The sequence below is a fragment of the Lepus europaeus genome, chromosome 20, assembly GCF_033115175.1.
Source record: "Lepus europaeus isolate LE1 chromosome 20, mLepTim1.pri, whole genome shotgun sequence".
Taxonomy (NCBI): domain Eukaryota; kingdom Metazoa; phylum Chordata; class Mammalia; order Lagomorpha; family Leporidae; genus Lepus; species Lepus europaeus.
In genome coordinates, this window is record NC_084846.1 from 10,946,410 (window position 1) to 10,962,966 (window position 16,557).

The window sequence follows — 16,557 nt, forward strand, 5'->3', positions numbered from 1 at the left end:
CATCTACTCATTAAGCACAAGGATTTCAGCACTGTTCATGCTGGGGACACAGTGCTGCAGTTGTCACAGCTGTGTGGCCCTTTCTCTCAGTTTCCTGAGTTCCTTGCTTTAGCTTTAGCTCACATTCCAGGGTCTGAAAAGCTCATCCCCCAATCTGTTGACATCTGCCCAAGGTTTATATGAGCTCATATGTAATCTTTCAAAATCCATTCCAGACTCTAACTTTCACTCTGTCTTTGTCCCACCTCTACCCCATGTCATGTCTCTGAGTGTCCCATTCCATCCCCTGTCCCATTCCAGCTCTGAACTCACCTGACCCAGCTCCTCAGATTTGACTCTGCCATTGGGCCACTTTCAGATGCCACCAGAACAGGGCTTGGGGTTGTGTGGCAGAAGCAGGAAGCAGTCACCTGCTGACTGGACCTCATGTAGGCCAATCTGCTGAAAAAGATTTTGGAGGAAGTCAAACACCTCACACTTTAAAACAGATGCCCAGAATATAAATCCTCTGCTTGTCTCACGCATGAAATATATAAACAAATAACATATATATATATATACATATATATATATATATATATATATACATATTTGTTTATATTCCTGCAGGACTTGGTCATTGGTTGCTGCTCAGCTCTGTCATGTGGAGAATCATTTTAAAACTAAGTGAATAGAGGTTAAAAGGCTGCTGGGGCCCATGCAAGGACATGGAGAGCTATCGTGTGAACACCACCATTGCAACCCAGTATGCTACTAATTACTCACAAACAATGACATCTCAAGAGAGATGCCAGATGGCCTTCCTTTCCTCAATACTGGATACAACAGATTATATTGGTACAAGTTATTCCTGGGGAGACTCTTGCTATCAACACTAAAGATGGGAACATTCAGAATATTCAATGGGCTGCCTATGTGCCCCTGATGTCACCAAGTGGTACTCTGCCACCTATATATCTTCCTCCTGGTTACATGTCTCAGGTGGTGGAAGACAATGGGATTCATAAAATTCACATTGTGCCTCATGTGTCCACACAAGTTTGATGCAAGTACCAGAGTTCATACTATCATTCTCTCCTATGTATCCACAGGCCCTGAACTGATGCATTCTTCAAATCAAGGAAAATTTCCCCAACCTTATGTCCCACAGCCCACATCACAGCAGCTGAGGCCACCACCACCAGCAACATTTATGTACCAAAAAATAATGGTAGGATATGAATTTCCTAAGTAGCACATACTTTTAGTTTATTAAAATTGATACACTTGGACAATTATTAAAATGTCAAAGGAGCAAAAACAGTAACATTTCAAGGAATTTGGAGATTTCATGCAGTTGTGTCAGGATTGATGATAAGCTGTGGGTCTAAGGTTTCTGTATTCTGAAAAATACAATTTTATATATATCAGTGTGTTGTATTTTGATACAGCAAGGTCAAAGTTCAGGACCTCAACAGCAACCAAGTGCTACAGATTGCACAGCATGATACTCCTGTTAGAAGCAAACATTTGATCTAAGCCCAAGACTACAGTCGTGTGATGTGTGATGACCAGTTGCTTGGATAGGACTCTCAAGTTTTAGGATGCCTGTTCATCAAATCCTATTATGGTGTTGCAACACCATGAAGAATTTTATTGTACAGATGTGATACAGTATGCTCACAGTAGCAACTGTGGAGACAGGCTAACTCTCAGTAAAACAATCAACCTTCTGAATTCAGGGAAATCAAAATCTCTACTGAAACATTAGCATTGATGTGTGGCGATTTTTTTCAAACTTTAATTTAATAAATATAAATTTATGAGAATTAATGGTAAAAGTTGAACAGTACTCTATATCTTGTACTGTTGTGTGGGTGCAGTCTGTTGAAATCTTTACTTAGTATATACTAAATTGATCATCGGTATACAAAGATAATTGAAAATGAATCTTGATGAAGAGTGGGATGGGAGAGGGAGTGGGAGATGGGATGGTTGAGGGTGGGAGGGAGGTTTTGGGGGAAAAAGCCACAACAATGCAAAAGTTGTACTTTGTAAATTTATATTTATTAAATAAAAAATACTTATACAAAATTTAAAAAAGAAAGTATATCTTTTGGATTATAGTGGCTTTTCCCCCCATAACCTCCCTCCCATCCGCAACCATCCCATCTCCCACTCCCTCTCCCATCCCACTCTTCATCAAGATTCATTTTCAATTATCTTTATATACTAAGTAAAGATTTCAACAGTTTGCACCCACACAGATACACAAAGTATAAAATACTGTTTGAAGACTAGTTTTACTGTTAATTCATATAGTACAACAAATTAAAAACAGAGATCCTACATGGGGAGTAAGTGCACAGTGACTCTTGTTGTTGATTTAACAATTGACACTCTTATTTATGAAGTCTGTAATCACCTGAGGCTCTTGTCATGAGTTGCCAAGGCTATAGAAGCCTCTTCAGTTTACAAACCCTGACCTTATTTAGACAAGGCCATAATCAAAGTGGAAGTTCTCTCCTCCCTTCAGAGAAATGTACCTCCTTTTTGATGGCCCATTCTTTCTGCTGGGATCTCACTCATAGAGTCATTTCATTTAGGTGATTTTTTGGACATGTAGATATTTTTATAAACAACAAAACAAGCCAACTGGTTTTGCCCTGGGGAGTATTACATGGAGAGTTGCTATTCATTATACCGATCTTGCAAATACAGCCAAAAATAACTGCATCTCTAAATGCCATCTATCCAATGGAATCAACACTTCAATGCCTCAAATTCTCTATGGAGTAAATGGAATTTCAATCCACCTTGGTTTTGGCACCCTTGCAACTGTGGGACCTGTTTTGTCAATTCTGGGACAAAAGAAGAAAACTAAAAGCTTCAAGACAGCTCAATCACAGAGCAACTTGCTGACTCAGTCACAATGGAAACAGCCCTACCTATCCTTGCAGCTATGACTGGTCCAAGGGACATGCATTTTTTAATCCCTCAAAGAAAGACTGCATTTTCCTGCATAAGGGAGCAGCAGAGCTACAGCTTAGAGGTCAGAGACATCAGAATTGCTCAGACTTGTTCTCACCTCTCTGCACACATCTGAGTCCCATGATTGGAGGGCTATCATCCATGGAAATGGGGTTCAGCCCCTGGAGATAATGATGTCATTGTTCACCAGCCAATCAGTGACTCCTTCTCTCCATTACACTCCCACTACAGGGATTTTCTGAAATTCCAAGGGGAAAGAATTTACTGTAAAAGTTAGATTCCTGTGAGCAATGCCAGAGACTGTGCCATGCTTATTCAACAACATGTATATTCAAGATTATTGGAAAACAGTCTATAGACCCTGTACTTTGTTATAAAATACTTGGGGATTAAAAGGAACAACAGAGTTTGAGCACAACCAGATCAAGTCAACTACAACTACTACCACTCCCACCCCCCCAATGCAACCCCCCACCAAACCAACAGCAAACAAAAACTACACAGGTCCCCATTTGCCTACAGTGGAACCCTCATGCTCTGTAGGTGAGTTCTCAGGGCACCCCATTTCTTTCACTCACTTTAACTCAGGGCAGATCATCAGAACGTACCCTCCTATAGAACAGAGGGGATGAATCCCCCTCATTCTTTCCTCCATTATGGTCCTGCAGTTGGGTCTGCTCCGATCATGTTGTAAGGTAAAGGCTGAAGCAAGCACATTGATCTGGGGGGAGAGGATCTAACTGCCTGTTCAGAGAAAAGAAGATTGTTAAAGCTGCTCTAGCGTATTAAGAGGAACCAAGTGGGGATGAAGGCAAAATACTTTAGTCACATAACCAGGATTTGATCATGGAAAAGGGTCCTGTAATGAATCAAGTAGTATTTCAGGCTGAGGCATGATTTGCCATTGTGCTACATCCCCTATAGCCACCATCAAGTTTCTGGGAGCCCAGTCTTCACAACTGTGAGCTTCACCAGAACCATTGCAGTGGGAAGGAAACTTCCTTCTGGGATTATATTTCTGAACCAGTAGGTATGGATGGGATGACTGGATCACAAATGGGTGGGGGTGTGTTGGGATGTAGAGGACTAGTAAGTAGGGTTGTTAGGAGGAGTTGGGGATAACATAGAGGTTGAATAGGAACAGGTAGGATAACACAGGGCAATGAGCAGGTTAGGTACAGGAACAGAGTCTTGAAGGGCTGGGCATGGAGTGAATAAGGTCAGGTACTGGGAAAGGGTGTCATTTGTCAGGGAAGGAAAAGGGTGAAAAAGTGAGAGAACTGGGAGGAGGGTAGATTATAAGATTATAATTTGATGGGCCTGAGGCAGGCCAAGACTGAGGTCAGAGGTCATACGAAAGGTAAAAACAGTACAGAAGATTAGACTGGTGTGGGACAAGTGGGCAGACAGGAAAAGGGAGGTGGAGGAAGAGGAGGGTGTGACTAGGGAGAAGGACTAGAAAGAGGGTGGGGCAGGAAGGAAGAACCAGAGGAAAGTCAGGTTGGGATGGATGAGCAGAAGGAGGGTGAGGCAAGCATCAAGGTACAGAGCAAAGGTGAGGATGGCCAGGAGGGTGAGATGGAGGAGCAGCGTGAGGCTGAGATGGAGGAATAAGGAGGAGGGTGAGGCTGGAATGACAGACCAGAAGGAGGGACAGGCTGGGGGGCAGGGACAGCAGGAACTTGAGGCTGGAGCTGAACAGAAAGAGGAGATGGCTGATACAGAGAAAGAAAAGGAGGGCAAGGCTTGGGAGGAGGACCAGGAGGAGGATGAGGCTGGAGCAGAGGTTCAAAAGGAGTCTGAAGTGGAGAGGGAAGACCAGCTGGAGGGTGAGGCTGGAGTAGAGGAAAAGGACAGTGGACAGGATGGCAGGGAGAAAGAAAAGGAGAGTGAGACAGAGGGTCAGAAGGAGGGTGAGGCTGAGGCTGGGAGAGAGGAACAGGAGGAGGGCGAGGCTTGGAGGGTGAGGCAGGAGGTGGTGCTGTGGAGAAAGACTGGAGGAAAGGTGAGCCTTGTGGAGAGTAGTGACAGGAAGGTGGTGTCTATGTAAAAGGCTAGGAGAAGGGTGAGGCTTTTGTGCAAGAAATGCTAGAAGGTGTTTCTGGAGATCATGGCCATAAGGGAAAGGACAACGGAAAGGAACTTCCGGAGGAGGCTGGGACTTGTGTTTAGATGCAGGAGGGTGAGGCTTGTGCTTAGGAGCAGGGCTGGGCGAGTCTTATGTTTAGAGACAGAAGAAGGGCCTGGTTGGTGTTCAGCATGAGAAGGGGGATGAGGTTTGAGTGAGGAATTAGTGGTAGGATGAGACTTTTATGGAAGCCCAGGGGCATGAGCTGGTGGTGCAGGAGCAGGCTGGGGTGTAGGGTCAGAGGGAGGGTGGGGCCAGTAAGGAGGAGCAGGGGAGGAAAAGTCTCAAATACTGGACTGCAGGAGGGTCTGGGAGAAGTAAAGGAGAGTCAGACATGGGGAGGGCACTAGGAGGAGGGTGAGTCCAAGATGCAGGATCCGGGTTTTGCCTGGTGTGAAGGGACACAAGGGAAGTAACAATGGTGTGGCTGACTTGGACAGTTGGGCTAGAGTGGAGGGCCCAGAGGAGGATGAGGCCAGTATAGAAAAGCAGGTTGGTAAGGCTCAAATACAGAGCTAGTGGGGTCAGGCTAGGGTAGAGGACCAGACAGGTGGGGCCGGGCTACAGGATCAGGAGGGTCAGGCTGGCAGGAAGATAAGCAATAAGGGGAAGATGGCATTGGGAGGCAAGAATTATTTGGGGCTTATCTGTCATGTTGATAGGAGAGGCTCCTAGCAGTCAGAACCAGTGACTGGTAAGGGTCCAGGACTACAGCTGATTTTATAGGCCAGCCCGTGTCACAGTGTCCCTTATGACATAAACATGCCCCACCCCTCTGGGCAATGAATAGCCCCACCCATCAGGGAAATAATTCCATGGCATAGGTTCAAGAGTAAATGGAAATAGGACAGAGAAGAAATGGGTCTATATGATAGTCCTTCTTCTTGGGGTAACATGTACTGTAGCTTATCAGTAGTCAGAGTGACCAAAGGCCATGGATAGCAAATGCTGGCACCTAGAACTGAGGTGTGTGTGATGTAGAAATCGGGAGATGTGGGAAGATATCAGTTCCCCAGTTCAGCTAACTCAATTTTAAAGCCCTTTAACATTGCTTATATCTCTGCATGAATATGAGGTAACCAGTGTTGCTATGTCCCTTTCATTAGTGTGGAGGATGGGAGAGGCCAGAGAGGGAATTCTCCTGGGCTGGTTGTTGGTGATAAGCAGTGGGATGAGAATTTGGGCCAAAAAAGGAGATGTATAGGAGTGCTCCAAAAAGTCCAGTCTTATCAGTGCTCTCAAAAATCCAATCCAATCCTTATCCTTATCTCTTTTTCAGAATCAGGAGGACAAGGATAGAAAATACGAGAAAGATGGTGATGATGGCAGGAAGGAGGTGGTTCTCACACTTCCATCTCACTCAATGTGGGCAGAATGCAGATTTTAAGGATTTCAAAAGACAAGAATTAAAAAAAAACTTGTGGAAGGTGTGGCCAGTGGTAAGTCAGGAGCAGATCTTCAGGGGCTGAAGCTGGTTGAGGGTATGGTAACAATTCCTTGAACTTGTGTGATGCCTTAACTATCGTCATAAAAATAATCACAGGAGGTTTTTGCACAACTAAGTGTCTAAAAAATCTTATCTAGCTGAGATCTGAAAGAGGTGATGTAATTGTGTTACAGAGATTCTAAGGCTTCATTAACCAGGATGAAGTACACTCAGCCTAGAGCCCATGCTAATTGATCCCCTAGTTACTCACACTGCTTTACATTCTGTTATAAAAAATTCAATACTCTGGCTATGCTGATCTGGGAAGGCCAGTTTCTGGGACTCACAAGAACGATTTATCTGCACAGACTCTAGTGAGATCTACATTCAGTAGTCAGCTCTTCTTCATCATACTATGAGGAGACACATTATTTGGTGTGATTATAGTGTGGGGATCACAAAATGACCAAGAGCACTGGTGTGCACCATGGCCTCCGTAATGCTCCTAACTAGTATCTCACACACTGTGCTTCAGAGCACAACTTAATAAATATAAATTTCGGGGCCAGTGCCATGGCTCACTTGGTTAATCCTCTGCCTGTGGAACCGGCATCTCATATGGGCATGGTTCTAGTCCCGGTTGTTCCTCTTCCAGTACAGCTCTCTGCTGTTGCCTGTGAGGGCAGTGGAGAATGGCCCAAGTGCTTGGGTGCCTGCACCTGCATGGGAGACCAGGAAAAAGCACATGGCTCCTGCCTTTGAATTGGCACAGCGCCAGCTGTACTGGCCATTTAGGGAGTGAACCAACGGAAGGAAGATCTTTCTCTCTGTCTCTCTGTCTATAACTCTACCTGTCAAATAAAATAAATAAATAAATAAATAAATATAAATTTAATAAGTACAGCTTTGGATTATAGTAGTTCTTCCCCCCATACCCACCCTCCCACCCCCAAAACCATCCCACTTTCTACTCTCTCCCCATCCAATGCTTCATTAAGATTCATTTTTAATTATCTTTATATAAAGAAGATCAACGCTATACTAAGTAAAGATTTCATCAGCTTGCACCCACACAGACACACAAAGTATAAAGTACTGTTTGAAGACTAGTTTACCGTTAATTCGCATAGTACAACATTAAGGACAGAGGTCCTTCATGGGCAGCAAGTTCACAGTGACTTCTGTTGTTGATTTAACAATTAGCACTCTTATTTATGAGGTCAGTGATCACCCAAGACTCTTGTCATGAAATGCCAAGGCTATGGAAGCCTTTTGAGTTCACAAACTCTGACATTATTTAGGCCATGCCATAATCAAGGTGGAAGTTCTCTCCTCCCTTCAGAATAAGATAGCTCCTTCTTTGATGGCCCCTTCTTTCCATCAGGATCTCCCTAACAGAGGTCATTCATGTAGCTCATTTTTTGCCACAGTGTCTTGGCTTTCCATGCCTGAAATGCTCAGAGCACAACTTTTCTGCAGCATAGTTTTCAGCCCTTGCGACTCTGTATTTCCTCTTCCTGGGGCCCAGAAACCTAGGGCCATAACTGGTAGGAAGACACACATTAGTTACTAGGCAGACTAGGCACACACATCTGAGTGTGTGCACTGTTGAGTCCACTACCTGACATGGGTAACCCCATGTTGGTTGACCTTTGGTGTTTGGGGTTTTTTTTGGCAGTATCTTCTTTACTCCCTGAATTCTCCTCTTCTACACAGAATATTTACATACTAGGATGGGTGCAGCAACTTTGCCACCAAACAAGAGGCCAGGGAGTGGGAGCACTGCTGAGATGAAGGTCAGCACAGGGAGCGGTTCCTGAGGGGGGCCCACATCTAGTGGGGCCCAGGCAGGTCCATGTCTGCCTCAGGCCAGATTGGTCATGGGGGAACCTGGCTGCTTGGTGTCCAGGAGTAGGTGGATGGCTGTGCTCTCTGATTCACCTGCAGCCTCTGATGGTTGTGCCTCTGTCTCTGCACCTCCTGCTCCAGAGCAGCCCTGTCAGCCTTCTGTAGGTTCTCCTGCAGCTTCCTGAGCACGGACTCCAGGTGCAACATCTTCTCTCACAGCCTCCCAGGCTCTCGCTCAGTATCGGGCTTTGGGGTTCCCTTGAGGTCTCTGCTCTCTGGGATGGGCTGTCCCTCCTGAGACAGTGACTTGACAATGGAGTAGCAAGTAGAGGTGATCTCTGAGACAGACTGCCACTCATCCCCCAGGGTCTTGCTGCCTGTCTTTAACATGATCTTGCTGATGGAGTTACTCAGGGACAAGGTTTGTGGCATGAAGTAGGACCTCAACTCAGGAACTGGGTTACCCTTGTCCTCCTGGCCACCACAGCCAAGCTGTCAGGTGCCAGCAAGGAGACATTCCTCATCCAGGATGAGCCAGGCAGTTTAACTTCATCACTGATCATAAAGACAGGATTAAGTGTCAAAGGGATCATATAAATAAGACCAAGTGTCTTCTAATAGTAATAGATAGAATTTAAAAAGAGAGAATGATCCAACATGGGAAGCGGGATACACAGCAGACTCACAAAATGACAAACTCCCTAAATAGAACTCTGGCCTCAAAATTAGTCCTTAGGGCATTAGGATCTGGCTAAAAAGCCAATGAGAGCATTTCAGGCATGGATAGCCAAGACACTGTGGCAAAAAATGACCTACATTAAAGATCTCTGTGAGTCAGATCCCAGTGGAAAGAAGAGGCCATTTAAGAAGGAGGCACCTTTCTCTAAAGGGAGAGGAGAACTTCCACTTCGATTATGGCCCTGTCTAAATAATTTTGGAGTTTGTGGACTGAAGAGGCTTCCATAGCCTTGGCAGCTCATGACAAGAGACTCGGGTGATCACTGACCTCATAAATAAGAGTGCTAATTGTTAAATCAACAACAGAAGTCACTGTGTACTTGCTCCCCGTGTAGGAACTCTGTCCTAATGTGTTATACTATGCGAATTAACTGTAAAATTAGTCTTCAAACAGTATTTTATACTTTGTCTGTGTGGGTGCAAGCTGATGAAATCTTAGTATAGCATTGATCTTCTTTATATAAAGATAATTAAAAATGAATCTTAATGAAGCATGGGATGGGCGAGGGAGTAGAAGGTGGGATGGTTTGGGGGTGGGAGGGCAGGTGTGGGAGAAAGAACTACTATAATCCAAAAGTTGCTCTTATGAGATTTATATTTATTAAATCAAACCTTTCTATTAAGAAAAACTAATAGAAAAAAATAAGGAATGCAATATAGGCTCGTCAATTCGCATTTATCCTGACAATAAATATCACCTTTCTTCCTTGTAAAATGACTCATATTTAAACACTTAGAAAAGTAAGCTGAAACTTATTAAAGAGCTAGTACAAAAAGAAAGCAAGCTGGAACAAATACATAACCTAGAATTTATAGCAGAGATAACTTGTTAAACTTCTGTAAATGATTGAATTGCAAGGGAAAAGCAGAAAAAATTGTTGTATATAGTTATTAGTCATTTGTAACCTTAAATATTTATTTTTTTAAAGATTTATTTATTTACTTGAAAGAGTTTTACACAGAGAAGGAGAGGCAGAGAGAGAGAGAGACAGAGAGAGAGAGAATGTGTGCAGCAACTTTGCCACCAAACAAGAGGCCAGGGAGTGGGAGTGCTGCTGAGATGAAGGTCAGCACAGGGGGCAGTTCCTGAAGGAGGCCCAGGGCTAGGTCCATGTCTGCCTCAGGCCAGGTTGCTCATGGGGAAATCTGATCACTTGGTGGCCAGGACCAGGTGGATGGCTGCATGAACTGATTCCACACTCCATCCACTGGTTCACTCCCCAGTTGGCCGCAATGGCCGGAGCTGTGCTGATCTGAAGACAGGAGCCAGGAGCCAGGAGCCAGGGGCCTCTCCAGGTCTCCCACTTGGGTTCAGGAGCCCAAGGACCTGGACCATCTTCCACTGCTTTCCCAGGCCAAAGCAGAGAGCTGGATTGGAAGTGGAGCAGCCAGGTCTTGAACGGGCACCCATATGGGATACCAGCACTGCAGGAGGTGGTTTTATCTGCTACATCACACACCACCCCCTAAATATTTCTTATTTCAACATCTTTTCTTCTTACCATTTAAAAATACCTTCTTGATTTTGAACTTAAGGCTTTAATCATAATTTTTCCTGGATACATCATGATGGTAAACTAGATTTGAAGATAAGAGTTTCAGCATTTTTTTTACTTTGAAATCTGAGGATACCAATTATTGGTATTTGCAATAAAACAGGAAAAATGGAAAGAAGCTTTTGCTTTCCAAAGGGTACAGTAACTTTCAGTTATCTGTTTTCTGTTCTGTAAGTCTAGCCTTATGACAATTTTTGTAAAACTAACCCTTGGAAAATTTGAAATTCTAACTTAAAGAAGCTGTGGTCTTTGGAATCACAATGTCCATTTCCCTTCTGTGTAGATACTGGTAATATTACACTTTGACCATAGCGTGCACTCTGAAATGCTCTCAGGGCAAATCTGAGTTTCATTAATGCTATCTCACCAGTCAGACATCCTTACTCCTGCCAATATGAATGATAATGATGCCAGCAGCCTTTAAGATTTCACTGCTAGGTAAATTAAGTTTGTCAGAATAAAACTTGGTGGCTTCCACAAGCTTATTATGACAAACCAGAATCAATTCTGTAATGGAAAAATATCCAAAATAATATGCCATTGTGCTCTGTGCAAATTCCTAGTATGAAAGTTAAACTCTGTGCCCACTAAAGGTTATCTACTGGAGTTTTCTGGGAGGACAAACACTGGAAAATTAAATTGTAATTTTTCCAGGAGACTCTTACTTGCATGCATCTGAGGGTCTTCAGTTTTTCTAGAACTTATTCAAAGTTCAGAGTTCATGTGGACTACTCCCTTGGGGTGAATTCAGTATTGACTGTAATGGGAATTGCAGCAAAGTGCTGTTTAAAAACTTGTGGGGGGGGATTCTATTTTATACTCAGCTTTCTGGCTATTTGAACTTACTTTTTTTCTTTTATATTTTCTCCAGTGCTGAATTTCCAATAAGTATTTGGGACAGTAACTGTTTGAAATAATAGTTTGTTAAATAACAAAATAAAAATGTTCCAATTAAGCAGACTTTAAAATGGTGCTGCAAACTTGAAAGACTAATATATATCTATATATATGCATATATATATTAAAGATTTATTTATTTGAAAGACAGAGTTACAGAGAGAGGGAGAGAGAGAGAGAGGGATAGAGAGAGAGAGAGAGAGAGAGATCTTCCATCCACTGGTTCAATTCCCAGATGGCTGCAATGGCTAAAGCTGCACCGATCCAAAGCCAGGAGCCAGGAGCTTCTTCCAGGTCTCACCACATGGGTGCAGAGACCCAACGACTTGGGCCATCTTCTACTGCTTTCCCAGGCCATAGCAGAGAGCTGGATCAGAAGAGGAGCAGCTGGGACTAGAACTGGCACCCACATGGGATGCCAGCGCTTCAGGCCAGAACTTTAATCTGCTGCACCACAGAGCTGGCATATATATATATATATATATATATATATATATATATATGTGTGTGTGTGTGTGTGTGTGTGTGTGTGTATAAAAAGATTTATGCATTTATTTAAAGTCAGGGATAGAAAGAGAGAGGAAGACAGAGAAAGATTCTCCATCTGCTGGTTCACTTCCACTCCCCAGATGGCAACAACCACCAAGGCTGAGCTAGTCAGAAGCCAGGAGCCAGGAGTATTATTTGGGTCTCCCACATGGATGACAGGGGCTCAAACACTTGAGCCATCTTCTGCTGACTTTCTCAGGCTAGTATCAGGGACCAGAATTAAAAGTGGATCAGCCAGGACAGGAACTGGTGTCCATATGAGATGCTGATGTTACAGGTAGTGGCTTTACCTGCTACATCACAATGCCAGCTCCCCTCATTTTCTTTATTTTTTTATTTTATTTTTCATTTTTTTTCTTTTTTTATAACTATTATTTAATAAATATAAATTTCCAAAGTACAGCTTTTGGATTACAGTGGCTTTCCCCACCCATAACCTCCCTCCCACCCACAACCCTCCCATCTCCCACTCCCTCTCCAATCCCATTCACATCAAGATTAATTTTCAATTCTCTTTATATACTGAAGATCAATTTAGCATATACTAAGTAAAGATTTTAACAGTTTGCTCTGACACCAAAACACAAAGTGTAAAATACTGTTTGAGTACTAGTTATAGCATTAAATCACAATGTACAACGTATTAAGGACAGAGATCCTACATGGGGAGTAAGTGCACAGTGACTCCTGTTGTTGACTTAATAAATTGACACTCTTGTTTATGGTGTCAGTAATCACCATAGGCTCTTGTCATGAGCTGCCAAGGCTATGGAAGCCTTTTGAGTTTGCCAACTCCGATCTTATTTAGACAAGGTCATAGTCAAAGTGGAAGTTCTCTCCTCCCTTCAGAGAAAGGTACCTCCTTCTTTGATGGCCTGTTCTTTCCACTGGGATCTCACTCACAGAGATGTTTCATTTAGGTCATTTTTTTGCCACAGTGTCTTGGCTGTCCATGCCTGAAATACTCATGGGCTTTTTAGAAGATCCGAATGCCTTAAGGGTTGATTCTGAGGTCAGAGTGCTGTTTTAGGACATCTGCCATTCTATGAGTCTGCTGTGTATCCTGCTTCCCAAGTTGGATTGTTGTTTCCTTTTTAATTCTTTCAGTTAGTATTAGCAGACACTTGTCTTGTTTATGTGATCCCTTTGACTCTTAATCCTATCATTATGATCAATTATGAACTGAAACTGATCACTTTGACTAGGGAGATGGCATTGGTACATGCCACCTTGACGGGATTGAATTGGAGTCCCCTGCCATGTTTCTAACTCTACCGTTTGGGGCAAGTCCAATTGAGCATGTGCCAAACTGTAACTTATCTTTTTTTATTTTCTTTAAGACTAATATATATATATATATATATATATATATATATATATATATTTCTTGACAGGCAGAGTGGATAGTGAGAGAGAGAGACAGAGAGAAAGGTCTTCCTTTTTGCTGTTGGTTCACCCTCCAATGGCCGCCACGGCCGGCGCATCACGCTGATCCGAAGGCAGGAGCCAGGTGCTTCTCCTGGTCTCCCCTGTGGGTGCAGGACCCAAGCACTTGGGCCATCCTCCACTGCCTTCCCGGGCCATAGCAAAGAGCTGGCCTGGAAGAGGGGCAACCGGGATAGAATCCGGCGCCCCAACCGGGACTAGAATCTGGTGTGCTGGCGCCACAAGGTGGAGGATTAGCCTGTTGAGCCATGGCACCGGCCAAGACTAAAATATATTTTAAACAGTTATCATTTTAATGGTAACATCCCACACACAACCACTATGAGAAAATGCCATGTTTTCCTTGCTGAACCAAAGATTAAAAATGGTAAACACTGAGCAAGGTATTGCCAAAGCATGCATATTCTGAAGAGTTAAATACCAACATCACTGCTTCCTCTGCCCTGACAGTCATGTTTAACCTTATTCATTTGCCCCAATATCATAATGTTCATACTGTACAATCTTCCTATCATAACTTTAAGTTCTACTTTTCATTAACTATTACCTAATACTAGATCATAGTTTCTTATGGCAAAAATAAAAATGTTTTCATTTACAAAAAAGAAACAGAAATGCTAATTATCCTTATGTGAACACTGTATGTTGTATACATGGATTGAAATATTATACTGCTACCCATAAAAATGTAAATTTTTTCTGTACATATAGTAATCATAAACAGTGTCAAGTGTTCTTGCATAATTTGTTCTGCTCAATAATTATTTCAGTTTTAGCTATTAAGTAATTGATAATGCCAATAAAGATAGCTCATATCAACAAAAGCTTTTTGGTGTCATCAATATTTTTTTTTGACAGGCAGAGTGGACAGTGAGAGAGAGAGACAGAGAGAAAGGTCTTCCTTTGCCGTTGGTTCACCCTCCAATGGCCGCCGCGGTTGGCGTGCTGCGGCCAGCGCACCGCACTGATCCGAAGGCAGGAGCCAGGTGCTTATCCTGGTCTCCCATGGGGTGCAGGGCCCAAGTACTCGGGCCATCCTCCACTGCACTCCCTGGCCACAGCAGAGAGCTGGCCTGGAAGAGGGGCATCCGGGACAGGACCGGTGCCCCAACCGGGACTAGAATCCGGTGTGCCGGCGCCGCAAGGCGGAGGATTAGCCTAGTGAGCCGCGGCGCCGGCGGTGTCATCAATATTTTTAAGAGCACTGTTGCACTAATCACTACAGAAATCAAAGTACAGCTGATTTCAAGACATTCCATAGGGCAGTTGTAATCAAAACTGCCTGGTACTGGCACAAAAACGGATGTGTAGACCAATGGCACAGAACATAAACTCAAGAAATCAATCCATACATCTACAACCAACTTATTTTGACAAAGGAGCTAAAATACATCCCTGGATTGAGGACAGTTTCTTTAACAAATGGTGCAGGGAAACTGGATCATCATGTGCAGAAGTATTAAGCAAGACCTCTACCTAACACCTTTCACCAATATCCACTCACAATGGATCAAAGACCTAGATCTATGACCCGATACCATCAAATTATTAAAGAACATTGAAGAAACTCTGCAAGACACTTGCATAGGCAAAGACTTCTTGGAAAAGACCCCACAAGCACAGGTAATCAAAGCCAAAATCAATAAGTGGGATTACATCACGCTGAGAAGCTTCTGCACTGAAAAACACTCAGCAAAGTGAAGAGGCAACCCACAGAAAGGGAGAAAATATTTGCAAACTACACAACTGATAAAGGGTTAACATCCAGAATCTAACAAGAGCTCAAGAAGCTCTACAAAAATAAAACAAGCAATCCAGTTAAGAAATGGGCAAAGGGGGCCGGTGCCATGGCTCGCTTGGTTAATCCTCCACCTGTGGCGCTGGCATCCCATATGGTCACCAGGCATCCCATATGGGCACCGGGTTCTAGTCCCAGTTGTTCCTCTTCCAGTACAGCTGTGGCCCGGGAAGGCAGTGGAGGATGGCCTACGTTCTTGGGCACCTGCACCCACATGGGAGACCAAGGAGAAGAACCTGGCTCCTGGCTTTGGATTGGCACAGAGCCGGCTATACTGGCCATTTGGGGAGTAAACCAATGGAAGGAAGACTCTCTCTCTCTCTCTCTCTCTCTCTCTCTCTCTCTCTCTCTGTCTATAACTCTGTCAAATAAATTAAAAATTAATACTAATAAATAAAAATAATAAATAAAAGAAATGGGCAAAGGACTTTAACAGGCATTTTTCAAGAGTGGAAAATCAAATGGCCAACAGACACTTGAGAAAATGCTCAGGAACAATAGCCAGCAGGGAAATGCAAATCAAAATCACAATGAGGTTTCACTTCACTCCAGTTAGAATAGCTCTCATACAGAAATCAACAAACAGTAATGCTGAAGAGGATGTGGGGGAAAGGGTACCCTAATCCACTGTGGTGGGAATATAAACTGGTACAGCAATTGTGGAGGACAGTATGGAGACACTGCAGAAGTCTGAACATAAACCTACCATATGACCCAGCCAAACCACTCCTGGGAATTTATCAAGGGGAAGTGAAATCAGCATATGAAAGATTTATCTGTACTCCCATGTTCATTGCAGCACAATTCACAATAGCTAAGATATGTAATCAACCCAGATGCCCATCAACTGTTGACTGGATAAAGAAATTACGGTATATATACACTATGGAGTACTACTCAGCCATAAAAAACGAAATCCTATCTTTTGCAACAACATGGACATAACTGGAAACCATTATACTTAGGGAAATAAGCCAGTCCCTGAAAGACAGATATCATGTTTTCTCTGATCCAAGATAACTAATAGGTACCTGAAATGTAATGTTATAAGAGTGAAATAGACACCTTGAGATTCAATGATTATTTACAGCCCTTGCCTCTTCTGTTGAGGAACAGTTTGTTTTTCTCTTCATATTATTTGTTGAACTCTTTTATTTAGAGTAGGGTTAACTATACAATCATTAAGTAAACTGAAATAGGT

At 43.2% G+C, this 16,557-nt stretch overlaps 1 pseudogene; it reads left to right on the forward strand.

Moving 5' to 3' along the window:
• The first annotated feature begins 707 nt into the window (after positions 1-707).
• On the forward strand, positions 708-3,935 carry LOC133749293 (mRNA export factor-like; annotated as a pseudogene).
• Positions 3,936-16,557: the final 12,622 nt, after the last annotated feature.